This window comes from Lygodium microphyllum, chromosome 8 (assembly GCF_053477565.2).
Source record: "Lygodium microphyllum isolate KBCC chromosome 8, Lygodium_microphyllum_v1.1.10, whole genome shotgun sequence".
Classification (NCBI taxonomy): Eukaryota; Viridiplantae; Streptophyta; class Polypodiopsida; order Schizaeales; family Lygodiaceae; genus Lygodium; species Lygodium microphyllum.
The window spans coordinates 39,854,256-39,871,377 of NC_141142.1; the positions used below are offsets into that span (position 1 = coordinate 39,854,256).

Here is a 17,122-nt window from a genome sequence, read left to right on the forward strand (position 1 = left end):
CGATTTTTTTTGCTTTCGGTAGCGTGGCTTTGTCGCGGCTCTTTGTGGGGTCGATGGTCTTGCAGTGATCGGGCATTAAACACTTTCGCACAAAGACCTGTATCATCCTACATCCACTTGTCACTACATGAGAGTACATACATGGTATATGTCGCAACTATAATAAACCAGTGCAATGCAAGGAGACATCACTTATCTGAATTCCATGGTGTTGACTTAGATACTTATCACCTGCGCTTGATTAGCTTTTTCTTTTGCTAAAGATGTGAAATATATTAAACGCAGATATGAAAAGTTTGTACAATTGGGGAACATGTCAACACTTAACCATTTAAAGACAAAAAGTCATGGCCAGGTAGCATTTGATAAGCCTTTTATACAACATGGTGCTACTCTATTTGTACGAGGCGGGGTGAGTCTAGGTGGTTAGGCGACTGAGACTGTGCTGGTGAGGGGATCCTGTGAGGCTGGGAGGGGAAAATGTCAGCTGAGACCCGTATGCTGCAGTCCCTGGCCGCAACTGTTTCCAGAATGCTTCTAAACAATGCATCAAATTCTTGCTTGTCTCGAGCTACCCTCTCCTCTTTTGAGCACTTGGTGCTCGAGTGTCTGGTAGAAGCTTGCATGGCTGGTGTTGCCACGCCCTATGTGCTCCCTTGAGCTTCTATTCCCCTGGTCTGGGGATCTTTTGGCCTATGTCCGGGCCGGTGTCGCTTCGTTTCTTTGCATACCTTTTAAGGGTAGGTATGTAGCGTTCCGGCGGAGGCGCTTTTGCTACATGCTCCCTTCGATGGCGGATAGCGTCCTTGCAAGCCAACTGCACTGGGTGCTCCATGTCGACTATTGTAGGGGGACCTACAAAATGCGAACCAAGGATTAGGCCTTGAGGCAGGATAAAATTATTTGCATGGAAGGGATTATACAATGGGTTATCAAGCGCATATGATGAGGAAAGGAGAGGTGAGGCATGCAGTGTTTGTTGTAGAGGGATGGCCCCCATGGTGATGTTTGTTTTGCCTCTAGCCATTAGTAGATATTGGCTTATGGTAAGTTGTGTGGACTGGTTGTCATGGAGTGGGGTAGGGCTCATCCTCGGAAGGATAGACTAGAAAGGGGGAAAGGTGTATAGAAAAGGACGGTACCCTGTCTACACCATTAGAGTTGTTGGTCAAGGCTTCCTATGGAGGTAATGAGGGTTGCATGCCCTTCACTTGGAGGTGGGGATGGTCACACGACTTTTAAATGTGTGATGAGAGGAGGACCTGAGGAGCTTAGCCTGTCAAACCCAACTCTTCTCCCTGTGCTTGACTATCATTGCTTGTGTGTGTTGATATTGTCTATACAGGGTCACACAAAAATCATTGTTTATTTATATACATATTTATGAATCCATGTCATTTCATGAGGATGAAAGCCAATTGTAGAACTCCGGATTGTACTAAAGTGTGGCACACGCATCTAGTACTCGTGGTAGCTTACTCAATATCGATAGTTATTTTGCAACATCGAGTAGCATTGAACCTTGTCCGAGTCTATTGGCAACATGTAGCTCCTCCTCAGTGAGAACCTTGTCAACCAAAGAGTTCTCTTGCCTAGTTCCAGCTAAGTTCGTACCCTGAATGGTAGTTAGCACTCGAAAGGAAGTTGGCGCCACATAGGTTGGGTCTCGTTGAGACTGCCATTTGGCCAATCGCTCTTCTGAGACAGTCATGATTTGGGCTCCTAGTTTGGCCATTGCAACACGGTTTTCAAACCAACGTTTCTCAAATTGACTTTGACCCTTTTTTTTGTCGCTTTAGTTGCTCTATCTCTAAGAGATTTGGTTGGTAGAGCATATCATTGAATGTTACAGTTAAGCGTAGTTCGTCGGCTTCCTTGTCAGAGATGAGTTGCATGCATTCATGCAGGAGTCTATCATAGTGCTCGTTAAGATGTTCTTGCTCTTCCCAGGATAGGGAAAATGACAAGTATTCTCCAAGCTGCTCCTTAGGGAATGCGCCCATGTCCGCAAGGACATAGACACATGTGAACACCTTGAGCTTAGCATCCAACTTAGTTAAGCATTTTGCGACACTTCTATGTTCAACGAGGGCTTGCTCGATTGCTATCTCATGCAAGGTTCTAGGAGTTTGCCTAGGTTTTAGCATAGCTGGGGGCTCAGGCCTAAATGAGCAAGATTGGTCAATGCTAGGATTGCTTATGCTCTCAGGGATTGTGCATTTTTCATGAGGTTCTGCTGCTATTTTGTCATGGTTCTCCTCGGATATGATTGGTATAGATTAGTCACCCTGTTGTGATAGCGTTGTATCCACTCTTGATTGGTCGATGCGAGTTCTATTGTCGGTGGATTGAGTGTTGAAAGCAACTGTTGATGGCAATGACTGCTTTGATTTTTCAGAGCACACGGATGTGTCTGAGGTTTCATCGCTATTAGGAGAGACATCAATGGGTTCATTGGTGGATGGACTTGATGCTTTATTCCCCAGCTCTACAGCACTCTTGGTCTCAATGCTCTTGGGATCCACAACCACCTGTAGCTGCTATTGTTTTCGCTATTTTCTCCTCTTTTTCTTGGTCAGTGAAGGTGCATAATTTAATGACTCAAGACCCTGAACTAGGTCAGCCACCGTTGATGTGCTTGGTTGGGCCTCAACTTTCCCCTGCTCTGGTGTGTCCTCATGGGACATAGCCGTGGCCTGCTGAAATGCCTTGCTAGGTTGTGAGGGTATAACTACCTTCCTTTTTAGAGAGTCTAGCTCTTCCCTTGTGTTTAACTCCTCCAGTCTAGGCTTTAGGCGCTTTGGAAGTGTTGGAGTTGTTAATGAAGTTGGTTGTGACACCTCCTCCACAGGTAAACTACTAAGGACACATTCCACAAGGGGCATTGTCATGGCCAAGGGCTGTGACTACTGTGATCCTTGATTTGAAGTAGTAGCAGCTAGCTCAGTGGATTTGCTACTATTGGTGGATTGCAGTGTCAAGTCCTTAGGGCAATTGGAAGTGGTCGTGTCTTTTGTTGCCCTTAGAGCATTCACTTGCGTAGATCGAGTATCGGTTGAGCTAGCCACAGTGGATTGCATAGGCACATCCGTAGGTTGAGAGCTAAGGGTGGTGTCATGTCCTACCTCTTGGACATTTGGAAGCTTTGATGTAGTTAGAGATTGGGATTGGGTAGCCGCACTTGACGAGTGTTGTGCTTCCTGTGTCCGTTTAGGGGAAGAGGGTATAGGAGACTTGGGACTCAGTGGCTTTGACACTGGTTGGGAGATTTGCTCGTGGCTGTTAGATGATTTTGCTATTTGCTTTGTTGAGCATTTAACCTTGCCATGAGCAATGTTGTGCCTATGATGCCTGCTATCCTCTTGGGGAATCAAAGGCTCCTTGGGCACTAGTGGCTTTTGCGTATCCTCAACGATTACATCTGATGTCTGCTTGTCAAGCATGCTAGGATGAGGATCTACCCTCCAATTGGTCCTGTTGGGTTTCTTGATTTCGACAATGAGGGGCTCGGTCACTCCACTATTTTTGGTTTAAGACTTGGATTTTCGTTTAGGTTTCCTCCTACGCCTCTTTGCTGATGACATAATTTGGGTTTCTGACAGAGGTGGTTTAGCAGGGGGTTTTGGTACCCAAATCCATCGGTTGCCTGCATAATACCCTTGAGCACGAAGCAATGCCTTGGATATCCATTGTGGCATTGTGCTAGCTCTCCATCGATGCCTTCGTCTATAAGGCTTGGGCTTCTTTCGTGGTCTTCTATGATATTTGTAAGTCCAAACCCTATCCTTGGCCTTGTCTCCTAACCTTTTTGTTTCAAGTATGGCCTCACTCACTGGTTCTCTCCGTTCAACCTGCGCTTGTATGAACTCTTTCAACAACTCCTTGCTCTCATTACTAGGCTTTCTTGGTATGTCAGAATGCTCCTTGCCCTTCCCTCGAGGTTTGGTGAGGTCACCCTTGCTAAAAGTCGGGATTATCCTCACACCTGGTAGTGTTAGGTGTATCCTTTGTGCTATATAGTCGGCTTCACACTTCGTGGCCTTTTTGAAGGGCCTTCCTAGGAGGATTTCCTTTCCACAATTCTCCCTATTTGGAGGAACATAGAATAGGACTGGCAAGCTTTCTGTTTCAATAGTCATTGCACTTCCCTAGAAGTGCTTATGGGTGTTCCCCGTAAGGATTAAGAGTTGCATCAGTTGGTTTGAGCTCTGGTTGACCTAGTAGAGTCCATGGTTCGTAAGTCAAGATATTGAAATCTGCTCCTTCAATGAGAGCATCAACACTATGCTCTCTTTTTGTGGTGAGTTTGACCCTAAGATAAGTAGGTGGCACTATGTCTTCGTCTTTCGGGTCTTGGTTTATAGCTTCAAGCCTTCTGATACATACATTTGAGTCCCTAACTGCACAGTCAGACATGGATTCTCTACTGAGGTCTTGGGTTTTCTGTGCAGCGCTGCTCAAGGTACATCTATCATCAGGATTGTCATGTCTAGTCATCCTCGCATTGATAGCTTGATGATGTTGCATTCTGCTTCGACTAGACGCAGTTTGAACACAATGTACATGTATTCTTGTGGTGTGGCCTTTTTGCCCTTGATGGCTAGACTGGCCCGTTGAGGTTCTAGGGTCTTCCTTTGTCTTTGTTTGGGTATGGGCTTTTGTTTGCTGCTTTGCAAGTGAAGATCTATGCTTGTGTAGAGCCATTACTACACTAGGGCCTAATCCGGAGGACCTATTGCAACGCGCGTTTTCTCTCCATCCTACTGGGGGAGGTGCAAAGGGGGCCTAGCCCCCTCTGCGGGGGTCCGGGGGGGGGGGGGGCAGTCCCCCTCGGCCCAAAGGGCCATTATGGTAAATACCATGCATGATTGGGAGGACCTCTGGTAGCTAATTTTTGAACTATTTGCTGTGGATTTTAGCCTAGTGATAGATCTATGATGTGCCTTTGGCTCCATACGATTTCTAGAGTCTATTTTGGTGGTGGCAACTTAGTTTCTGGCCAAAATGGAATTCTGAAAAAATTGCAGTTTTTGGCTGAGTCCCAATTTTGGCCGGCTAAGGGCGAGGGCCGAATTCGGATGTCTAAGGGCCGAGTGGATCGCTTGGACGGGCCGAATCCAACTGGGCCGAATGTGAATGGGCCGAGTGGGCCGAATGTGAATGGGCCGAGTCAGCCGGCCGGCGGGCTGAATGAGTTTTTGGGCCGAGTCGGCCGGGCCGAGGGCCGAGTGGCTAAGCGGTCCGAGGGCCGAGTTAGGTGGGCTGAGTGGTAGTAGGCTGAGGGCCGATTCTAGGACTTGGCCCAGAATCACCTGACTTGGACACACCGAGCGCGGCGCGTTTTTTGTTGGCGCAACGATAAATCTCCCGAATCACACAATTCAGGTCATGGCCTGTCATACACACCTCCAGATCAAAGCTATGGGTGAAGGGGAAGAGTTGTATATACCTGGAATAGCCAATAAACTCCAAAATTCAAGTCGGCAAACGAATCAAACCCTCATGCCTTGTTATGACAGCAGAAACCCTGATGCTTGTTTTTCTTCTTTTTCTTTGTTTTTTCCTACCCTAATGCATCCAATTCACAAAGTAAATACCTACACTACTTCATTTCACAACATAAATCTCAAAAAAGCAAAAAACCTACTTGCCAAGGAGATCGAATACCATCTTCAACCCCCTCACTTCCTACTTATCTCAAACACCGGTTCGGGGAAAGCCCTTACTTCGATGCTTGATTCGAAGCACGCAAGCGCTCAAGGCATGAATCCGTTGGTCTCGGCAACGGAACCAAAATGTGGGAGCTTTCGCTCAACCGCCAAGACCCACGGACCGCTTATTGTTTCAAGTGTTCCAAGTCGAGCACTAATGGCTACCTCTCACATAGCCGATGCGCCATCCACATCTACGGGTGTAGTGAGCTTACCTCCATGCCGTTCGAGTTACCTCCTCTCCCATGCACTCCAGTAGCTCCACGATCCAAGTGCAAGCTTCAAGCAAGCTCCATCCTCAAGCTCCATGCTCTAAGCTCCATAGCCGGGAACAAGACAAGAGAAGAGAATAGAAGAGAAGAAGAGAGGAGAAGATGGAGAGCTTCTCCACCCCACGGTCCCTCACCCTCACCCTCACACACTCACTCCCTCACATTCTCACACACTCTCTCTCAAGCACAAGCTCAAGCAAGCAAGTAGAAGAAGAAGAGAAGAAGAGGAGAGTCACTTTTGGCCACACACAAGAATGAGCTTCTCATTCACTTTTCAACTTTATATACAAAACCCTAATTCCCTTTTGGGCGATCATCCCCTTTTTCCCTTTTTTACATGGCTGGCCGTAGCCTAAGCCCTTTTTCCCATTGTCCTTCTATCTTCCTAGCTTCCTTTCCACTGCCCGTCTACATTTACAAATTGCACGGGTGAGAGCCCGACGCTCCTTGAATTAAACCATGATGCGCTTGCGCTCTTTTACAAAAGTTTTGACTTGAGATTTTCCTTGTGCGCCTTTCTCCCTTATTTAGGACTCTTCTCCTTGTGTGTCTTTATCTTCCGTTTCTCTTTGCCTTGACCTTTGTCTTTGTCTTCTGCTTTAGCTTTTTCGGATTTTCCACCTTCGTTCGTTTGAGGGTTAACACCTATTCTCTCTGCTATCATGACTTTGACAGGTATCACATCCCTTAATATACTCAAATGAATATTGGAAGATGGATGGCCACCAATATCCAGCTCTTAAAGCTTTTTGTGCCGTTAACCACCAAGCAAAGTGCCCTCCACAAGCGGAGTCATGGCACTCTTCCAAAATAAAGGAAACCTCGTCAGGCATCACACATCGGCGATAAATATTATCAACACCCTGCCGATATAATGTGCCTACGATCAGGGAAAGTTTAAATGCTTGTTGTTTAATTTTCCTCTTCTCCGATTTTGATAAAGTAGCTCCAATCTCTCCCGTAGAAAGATAGTACGTTATAGCAGCATACCATGAGGGAATAGATGCCGTATCAATTTTGAACAAAGTCTCCATGTCAGTTCCTTCAGCCAAGGCCTCTTTTGGTTCTCCGAAATCCACAAGACACTCTACAATGCCCTGAAGCTTCGGCGGCTTGCCCTTAATCTCATAATCAAATTCCTGCAAAGTGATTAACCACTTTGCTAAACGGTCAGGCAGTTGTAACTTATTCAACAACAATCGAAGCCCTTTCGCCTTCGTATAAAAAACCATCCTCTCATAAAGAATGTAGTGCCTGAACTTTTTGGTTGCAAATACCATCGCAAGGCACAACTTCTCCATATATGTGTAGTTAATTTTTGATATGCCCAACTTTTGACTAGCAAAAGCTATTGGATGGCACCACTTTTCCTCCCAGATTTGAGCTAAATAGCACAGCTGATACTATACATGGTTGAAAATACATAAAACATTTCATCCCTTTTTGGTGCTTTAAAATAGGTGCTTTGGCAAGCTCCTGCTTCACATAATCGAAAGACACTTTACAAGCATCACTCCATGAAAACTGACAATTAAAGGACAATACGTTGGTCAGAGGCAACGTTCTTTCTGCCAAGGCATTGATAAACCTCTGATAATAGCCTACTAATGACAGAAAGCTATGTTGGAATACGTGGTGGACTCATGGCGACTATGACCTTGATCTTTTTAGGATCAGTCGCATTCCCTACGGAACTGACCACATGGTCTAACAAGAGTCCATAAGGGACTCCAAAGACGCACTTTCGTGGGTTAAGAGCTATGCAAAATTGTCTGCAACGCTAAAAACACTTCCGCAAAATGATCAACTGTCTATCCCTTACAGTGGCTACCCCCAAATCGTCAATGAATACTTTCAGCTCCTCTGGGGAGATGCCACCAAAGGTCTTGTCGGCTGTTCTTTCCCATGAACTAGATGCATTACACAACCCCAATGCCATCATATGGTACACAAAGGTACCGAAGACTGTAATAAACATCGTTTTTAGCTTGTCCTTCTCAGCGATAGCCATTTGGTTATACCCTGCAAAGCAGTCCATAAATGAATATATTTCCCTACCCGATAGTTGATCCAAAATTTGGTCAATAAATGGCAACGGGTAGTAATCTTTAACAGTCTGCTTATTCAAATCTCTAAAGTCTACACAAAGATGGATTTGATTATTATTCTTCTTCTTGATTACAACTGGTGAGCACCATTCTGTATGCTGAACAAGGAAGATCAAACTCGCTTTTCGCAACTTTTACAATTCCTCATACAACCCATCCCTTAATTCAAAAGGCATACGCCTTACTTTCCAATGTACAGGGCGAGTACCTTCCTTTATAGGAATAGTATGCATAGCTAGACTGGGAGGAATACCCTGAAGTTCATCATAGCTCCAAGCAAAGATATCGCGGAACTCTTGAATTAAGGACACATAATCCTCTCTTTCTTCCGAACTGAGCATGGACCCTAATCTAATTGGCTATGAATCATTTAGCGTACCAAGATCCAGCTCAATAACGTCCACGTATCTTATTCAATCATGAGGCTCTATCGATTCATTCAAGGTTATCTGATAAATATCCTTTGTAGTGGACCCTTCCTTAGATCCATTGCTCAATGACGTCTCACTACCAGATGGATCATCTACTATTTCTAGTTCAGCGGAGGATAGTGGAGTTCTCTTACTCTGAGGAGACTCAGGGTAAGCATCCATTATTACATGATGGGCACCTCGACCTAGAATCACTCGACTAGCGGGTATATCAACTTGACAGTCTGTCCGTAGAATCCATGGCCTACCTAGCAAAACTCGATAGCTAGGACGTCTTGCAAACCTTATCACCCTAAAATCCAGATAGCATTCCATGCTCGCAACTGTAATGTGGACCTTAGTAATGCAACCTTCTGGTTGTCTTAGACTATCATCAGCCATTCTAAGAAGTGTGGAGCCATCTTTTTGGATCTCTAGACCTAACCTCTCCATCAAGTCTGAACTTATGATATTGACGGAGGATCTAGTGTCCATGATAGCGTGCTCCACTAATATTCCATCAACATATGCTGGAACCCTAGGGCAATGCTTTTCAGCATGATCAAACCAATCTTCCCCCACTCTAGCTATGCCCAAAGATTCTATTATATACCCTATACGCAGGATTTTCTTGAATTCTTTGCGTACTCCTTGAGAAAGTTTAATCAATTGCAGGAGATTCACATCTGGTTTGACTTCGCAAAGGGAACTTGCTAGATTGAAGTCATAATAATTAGCCAAAGTTCTCTTCTCGCACCAAACCATTCTCTCCTTTGGTCTTTCAATTGGCTTTGGTGCCTCTTTTTTAGCCTTTACCTTCTTTCTTGGCAATTCTTTATCCTCCTTGGGATCGATTTTACTACCAACAGGTCTTAACGGTCCACCTTCCTTATCAGGAATTAGGACTCGCTTTTCCCTATGTCTTGCTTAGGGCTTCCCTCGATAGGTTTTGCATTATCCTTTTCACCCTCTTTAGCCTTTTGGCCTCTTGTTACGGCTCATAGATTAGAAGTTTCAGCATCATTGACATGTACAGCCTCAATAAGGCTGATTCCACTGCCATGAGGTAACTCCTCTACAACAGCCTTTCCTCTTTGCAGTATTTGCCTTGGTCCATCGTCTTGCGGAAGATTATTCCCTTGTGCGTGATGGTTAATTGGACCTAGTTGTTTACTCCCTTGTTAGACAGAACTAATCTTACTCCAACAGTTAGCAGCTAAGTGGCCAGACTTCTCGCAAATATCACATTTGACATTCGGGCAATTCCTAGGGAAATGTTGGCCCCCACACCACTTACAGCTGAATCTTGAAGGGCCACCCTCTTCAGGGCGTCAGCTCCCTATCAAATTCTGTTGCTTCTTAAGAAAATTGACATCCACAGCTATTTGTCGATACTGTTCAGAGATCATATCGGTGTAGTGTTTCATCATGTCCTTAACTTCACCAAGGACATTAGAAGCACTCGACTCATAGTCCCGATCATCAGTCTGTCGCCCCATGGGCCTAACCACTTGATTAGGAATTAGCCGGTGACCAACTGGGACAATATTAGGATTCATTGTCTGGTTTCCATCACTGTTTAGCGAGGTCGCCTGACTAGCCATAAGCATAGTCATGCTAGGGGGAGCTGGTAACATAGACAGATTCAACATAATATTCCCTCTGCCACCCATATTTAACATGGGGTCCCCTTGACTCCCATTGATCAAGGCCAAATTATTACCATTTCAATTTATCCTTGCTGCATAAGCCGCTTGCAAACGCGACTCTACTCCTTTTGCTTGGGTAATGGCAGTGTCAATATATCGGCCAAAGAAACACTATTCAACTGCATCTGGATATTAAAATCCAATCCATGTAGGAAATATTGCAACTGTGTAGCCGCTGGAATGGGAATATAAGCGTTAAGTTTGCAAAGAACTTGCTTTAGTTTCTTGGCATATGCCTGGACATTCTCATTTGGCTCTTGGCGTGTTACGTTGAGAACACGCAACCAATATTGTCCACCCTTCTCAAGGGCAAACTCCCTACGGAAAGTCGTAAATAATTGGGCATTGCTAGATATGGTTTTGGTTTCTAGACCGTGATACCACATTGCCGCTCTTCCTTTTAACGTCATGTTGAAGAACATCAATAGGTGTCCTTCGTCTTGGATTCGATAGTTGAACATGAGCGTTTGAAACTCCTTAATGTGGAGTTCTCCATCTTCTTCTGCTTACCCATGGAAAATGGGCAACGGTGCTCCTAATGCCGATAAATCCGATATACCTGCTCGAATTGCGATAGGTTGTGCCATGGATACAATTGGATTGACAATAGGAGTTTGTGTAGGTAACATTACACCCCCACTTGTTGTGGGTTGATTAACTGGAAATAGGGAAGTACCAAGATTTCCACTTGCACTCGAAGAGCTACTCGTAATACCTAGGTTACTAGAACCACTACCACTTATGCATAATGGGCTGGTTCTTTGAGGAGAATAACATCTTACAATCTCTAACCACCGTCTAGCCCTCTTAGCACGTTCTACTTTCTGTATTTTGGCTTGATGGTCCTTGTCAGAGGACATAAACCGACTATTTGGTCCCTAAAAACCCTAGATTCGAGAACCACCACTTGTTGGCGGCTCTTGATAGACGCACAACTGATGGGACTTAAAATGGGCCGGCCCTAGCTATGGCACTAGCTGGACCTCATGCATACGACAAACAACCCCACCACACGGCCTCGCGGGCCAAGAGTATCTAAAACTCACTTCGTACTAAATGCTTATGACGATTTTGCGTTTGTATCCAATATGTAGTCCAACGTTCACCTTCCCTTCTCCTCAGAGGGAGATCCCATAACATATAGGCATAATGCCTCATAATACACACATAGGGAAGCACCTCTCAGCTGATTGCCGCAGCTCCACTGCGACTCTCCTACACCTCGGGGATTAGCCCCAAGATGCGCCGCTAACACATATAACATTCGCACAAACTCCACTCTTTAATAATTCATCGTTCCATGAGATTTTGATTTACCTCACAAAACTTTCCCCAACTGAAGCACCCGTCTAACCTACAGCTTAGGTTTCCTGTCCTCTCAGCGTTGGTCAAAGTTTATCAATCAATTGCAATGCATTCCAGGAGGTACCACGTGGTATGCTTGATGCAAGGTATATGAAAATTGTGCACAACTATTTTATAATTAAAAAACTAGCCATGTGGGGTGTGAAAAATAGCCCTTTCATGAATTTTAACTAAGCGTTACGTGCTGTGCTGCTTTAGGGACCAACATCGGAACTTCCGTGCTACTAGTCACCTATATTTAATTATGGAACGATCTCTAAATGCTATGCACAAAGAGGAAAATCAGAATTTGTATCTTTTCAGCAATTAGATCGTCGCACAAACTTCCTCCCCCCCTCACCGTTTAGGTGTTGCTGCGGTGCATAGGTGTAAATGGTTGTTTTGTATCATTTTTGTATGTAAAAAGCAATAAACACAAAATATAACACAAAGGACAAGGCCAAACTGAGGCTTAACCTCATGCTTTAACCTTGCCAAACATTCACACACATAAATCTTATTTTTCTATATTTTTTGAGTACGAAAACCCTAATTTTTCCTATTTTTGGTTATTTTTTATTTTTTATTTATGAAAAATAGGTATTTTATGATTTATTTGTGTTGGCTTATTATTTTGACTGAGACATAACATTTTCTCTGATTTCATTCCATTTTAACTCCTTTTTTCCAACTCAAAATAAAAAAAACCACTAATTTCTATTAAAAAAACATTTTACGGGTTTTAAAGAATTAATAACGACTCTAAATCATTATGGGTTATGCATTTCTGTAATTCCAGCTCTCAAACATGATGCAAACAAGGTTCAAACAAAAATTCATCGCATATGAACCACATTTGGACCATGAAACAACAAAAACAAGCAAATTTCTTCATAAAATTGAAGCATACCGCGTGTCTTGCGTGTTGCGAGTTTTTTAATAATTATTCTGAGCAGCCCATAGACTGACCAGAAACCATTCTTCAGTGCTGAACCTCTTTTCTTAGCCTCCTCTTCATCTTGAAGCAATCCGATCACCACCGGACAAGCATTCTTCAGCCCCTCTTTTTCTTGATTTCTTGCACATGAATTGCCTCTATGCAGGAGAGAGAGGGAGGAGAGAGAAAGATTGGTTTTTGATCTCTTGACTCAGTGCATCATTCCTCGATCCATTTATGGCGATAGAGGGCGAAGGATAGAAGCATCTCAGGCCCAGGAGCATTCCTCTCCACTCTTCTGATCTGAAAATGCATGATGAGGGGGGAAAAATGGGGTGGGCCCCCACCCCCCCATCATTTCATTTCGTGATGTTTTCTTGCTCTTTAATTAGAGCTTTAAGCTAAACACCCCAAATATCTAGTTCATGCATTTTGGTTTCACACTTCCAGCAAGTGGCTTTTTCGCTTTTGGAGGGGCAACTGACATCGGATTTGAGATCCGTCTGGACGGGTGGTTCCGTGACGTCGAAATCTACAAAGTTGAGCCCTGTCACGCTCTCAGCTTTAGAATCCAGTATCTACTCACAATCCCAAACCTTGTGGGGATTAAATGGGGGATCAAACGACCTTGGAACGGAGATTCGAGACTTGCGTTGGATTCCTGACGCCATTTTGCATCTACGAAAACTCCAGCTCGGCCATCCGCCACTGTTTGATTTCCATGAAAATAAGCACTAGCGCTTTAGGGACTTACCGCTTAAAATTGTACTGATTGCCACCGCTGCCTTCGACGAAGTCTATTTTTCCCCTGATATTCATAAATTTTGGCTATTTTTAAGCACTTCTCGGCATCAAAAATCATCTGTCACTATCCTTTGATAAAGGCAATTTGCTGTTTAATGCTGAGATTAAGAGCATTTCACTTCTCTTTTACATTCTTTCAAGTTGAAAGGATGTGGAGAAGGAATTATTTTTGGGATGATTCTTTAAACATAAAGTTCCATGTAATGTCAACTATGTTGATCAAAGCATCCACTTACATTTTTCATGCGCCCAATTTGTTTTTTCTTTTAGTAAATGGGAGCTCTATGGAGGGTACTAACATCCTCCCATCTCCACCCTTTCCCAATTTATTACTGCCCACCAAGATGGCACTTTACTTCATCAATTACTTCGTTATCACAACCCAAATAAACTTTCAGTTAGTCTAAGAAATCCAGTTCTTGTAAGAAGCTTGCTCACTTTCAGAGATGAAGATAATGCATGGACATCTAAAAGAGTGACAAGAAGAAGTGTGGATTAGCCTAAAGCTACAAATCAGCCACCTCCCAACCATGTTATGGAAGACATCAATCAGGAGCAAAAATAGGATAGCAAACAAGAGGGCAAAAAGAAGGGCAAGCAGTTAGGATATAAGTTGTAGTCTAATATTGAGACAGCCACATATCTTAAGTAGGTTCTTGAAGAACTGATCTTAAACAATTAGGTGGAAATTCACCTTGGGAGAGGTTCTTGGCATCACCAAACGGGAATTTCATGACGAAATCATTGACACAATTAAGAGGAAACATCAGTTTATTGGTGATACCACTAGTGCATTGTTGCAATTTGAAGAGGAAACTAGTTTGCTGGGTATTCCGGGTAAATATGAGCATGATGTAAGTACCGTATTATCTGAGTAGGATGCTACTAATCAGTGGACAACATATGGAAAAGAGAAGAAAGTGGCTGAAAATGCATTGTCTTGTAGCAATATGCATGATGGAGTAAGGTAGATGTAACAATATGGGAAAGAGACTCTAGATTTATTCCTCGAAGTCATTACACAATAAATCACTAGGCCAAGGCTACCATTGAAATAGTAGTGAAAAAAGGGGAGTGTAAAACTCGTGTTGCTTTACTTGACCATGGGTTTGAGATTAATGTCATCGAGCATTGATTGTATGAGAATTGTGCATGGCTTGTGGACACTACTCATTGTTGACGTATTAGGGCTGCAAATAATTCTTCGGGGGAGCTCTATGCTGCATGTCCTAATGTAAAAGTGATGATTGGTGATGTACAAGAAGAGCAACACTTCTTTGTGCAAGATAGTCTCTCCAGCAGTGATTTTGGGATAGCCCTATATTACAGGAGTGCATATGGAAACAAAGGTGCTTGATGATGGTTTTGCTTATGAAAGAGTTTGAAGTAAGGATGGGAGGAAAGCAGCCCAATTTCTTACTATTTGTGTTAATCATCCTAGGAATTGAGATATGCTTCGAGAGTCTCCTTTGCCTCCAAATGCAAGGGAATTCAAAGACATGGATTTTCATCAAGCACTATTGTAATGCAGGGCTAGAGTAGTGTTTTTCAGAGGATGTACTCACTTCCTAATGGAATAAAGCATGTATTTACTATTGGTTATTATTAGTTTACAACAAACAATTCATGTTGGTTTAAGCCTATGGAAGCTATGTTCAAGGCTGAATGCATATATCTGAAATGGGCTACTAAGGAAATGAGAGCACTGGGGTTGTAAGCTGAAAATGAAGGCATTTTAGGCATCTTTTATGGGTTGAATATTAATGACACTATCCCTGAAATTTCAGCAACTATACATGCAAAAAATGAGGCAAAAAATAGAGTGTTGTTAGTATGTTCTTTGGACACGTATGATGTTATAGCATTGTTTGCTCAACAAGAAGGATTACAATGGGTTGAAGCACTTGTGGAGACAAAGTATAAGACAGTTGACAAAAAGATGAAACCAGTTGCTTTGCTGCTTCTACCAGAAAGTGAGGGTCTATATGAAAAAGTGTCAAGGAAGCCAAGGTTATGGGATCCTAAAGATATATGTCATTAGTTTACAACTGAAACATTACACGAATTGAAAGTTGGTGCAGAAGGGTTTCTTTTACCTGCTGATATTATGGCCACTATTTTCTTCCAATTCTGGCAACTCATAGCAGTAGATTCTTGCATCTTGAATAATTTGATTCTTTTCCCTGCTACCAAAAGTTTTATGGTTGTCCCATCCAGCTCATTTAATGCATAAATAGCATTATCAAACACAGTCTTACCACATAGGGTCCAAACCATCTTTTGAAAATTTTATGCATTGCACTATGCTGGTTGGCTAAATTGCTATCATAAACCAATACCCAATCCCCGTCTTGTATGGTTCTTGCCCTCAATCTATGTCTTTCATCAAACCGTTTATTGTTATGTATCCTTGTTGCCCTTAACTTTGCAACTACTATTTCTATGTGTTGTAACTTACTTTCCAATTGACTAATACGTAAGGCCAACAACTCCTCTCGATTCAATTCCTCTTCACAAGGTAGCACACTCCATGTGACTATCATCTCTTCTATCGGCATGATAGGTTTTTGACCATACATCAATTCAACATGCATATATCTTGTAACAGCACTATGAGTTGTTATGTTAGCCCACAAAGCATGAGGAAGCAATTGTGGCCAATCTTTTACCTTCTTTCCATATGCTTTTGCCAATGCATTCACAATGGGTGGATGGCCTCTTTTACTTTTGCCATTTCCTTTTAGGGTTATAAGCTGAAGTCAAATAGAGGATGAGGACTCAGAATCTGGTGACAACTAGGACTTTGGCACATACCAGAGGATGTGCAGATTCAAAGGGGGTGGATGTTGTGCCACTATGTGGACACAGTGTGAAAAATTCTAGAGTGCATTGTCATCCGACTTTCTTATTGATTTAGAGAGTCAATGTTGTATTAGTCATCAGTGTCGGTGTCTATAGTATGGATGGTCTAAAAATACTAGAATTTTGGATAAAACTAGCATATTTTTGATATTTTGGATATTATTTCTTGTAAATATCCTAAAAATCTATGGAAACTTTTAGAATAGGGTGACATGCAAAAAGCAAGTTACTTTTTCAGTCAGTTTTGGAGATTTCAGGAAAAAAGAAGGATTGGTGAAATCATGCGCGTTGTGATTGCACTTTACAGACAACAAATAGTACTTTGAATTGGGAGAAGAAGGAGTGATTTGGGAGATTTTTGATTAAGTGTCATGGAGTTTTATCCCCCTTTTGGAGCCAACGGAGCCATCAAATTTGATGTTTGAGCACCAGAGAAGAGGCTAGTGTTTAATGCACGTTTTTGGTCTATAAGGGAGCTCCAAGAGAACTAATGCTTGGAGATTGCTTCTAAGTAGTGCCAGATAAGAAATTTTAGGTTCTATCAATACATAATGCTTTTATTCATTGTGCTTTGTCTTTATCTTGTGTACCTCTTGCTTATTCTTTTTATTCTCTTCTATCTCCTATTCTCTACTTCCTTCTATCTTTGATCCCTAGTGGATATAACCTTTCGACTAAAACCCCTCCGACAATAGGGCATGCAAGGAACCTATTCTTGGTCATGTTGTTGATTGAATAATAAAATAGGAAATTGTTGTTATTTACTATGTGAGAGTAGCAAAATAATTAGTAAATTTTATTGGAACTTGGGGCATAGGTTGGACAAACCACTTGACCTAGTAGGGGAGCAAAGAGAGAGCAAACTAGTTGCAGTGGTGCCACAATTGGCTAGTCAGACTAGTGAAAGTCAAAGCCAAACCGTGCAAGCCATCAAAAATCTCATGGTATTCAACCAAAGTAGGCTA

The 17,122-nt window shown here is 42.9% G+C and overlaps 1 protein-coding gene across 1 annotated transcript in view; it reads right to left on the reverse strand.

The window, feature by feature from the left end:
• Positions 1–743: 743 nt before the first annotated feature.
• The window catches only part of LOC148032187 (uncharacterized), a 38,581-nt gene continuing 22,202 nt past the window's right edge, over positions 744–17,122 (reverse strand). Inside the window, exon 7 of the transcript XR_015691583.1 lies at positions 744–855. The gene's annotated coding sequence lies outside the window, so the exon portion shown is untranslated. The remainder of the gene's footprint in view (positions 856–17,122) is intronic.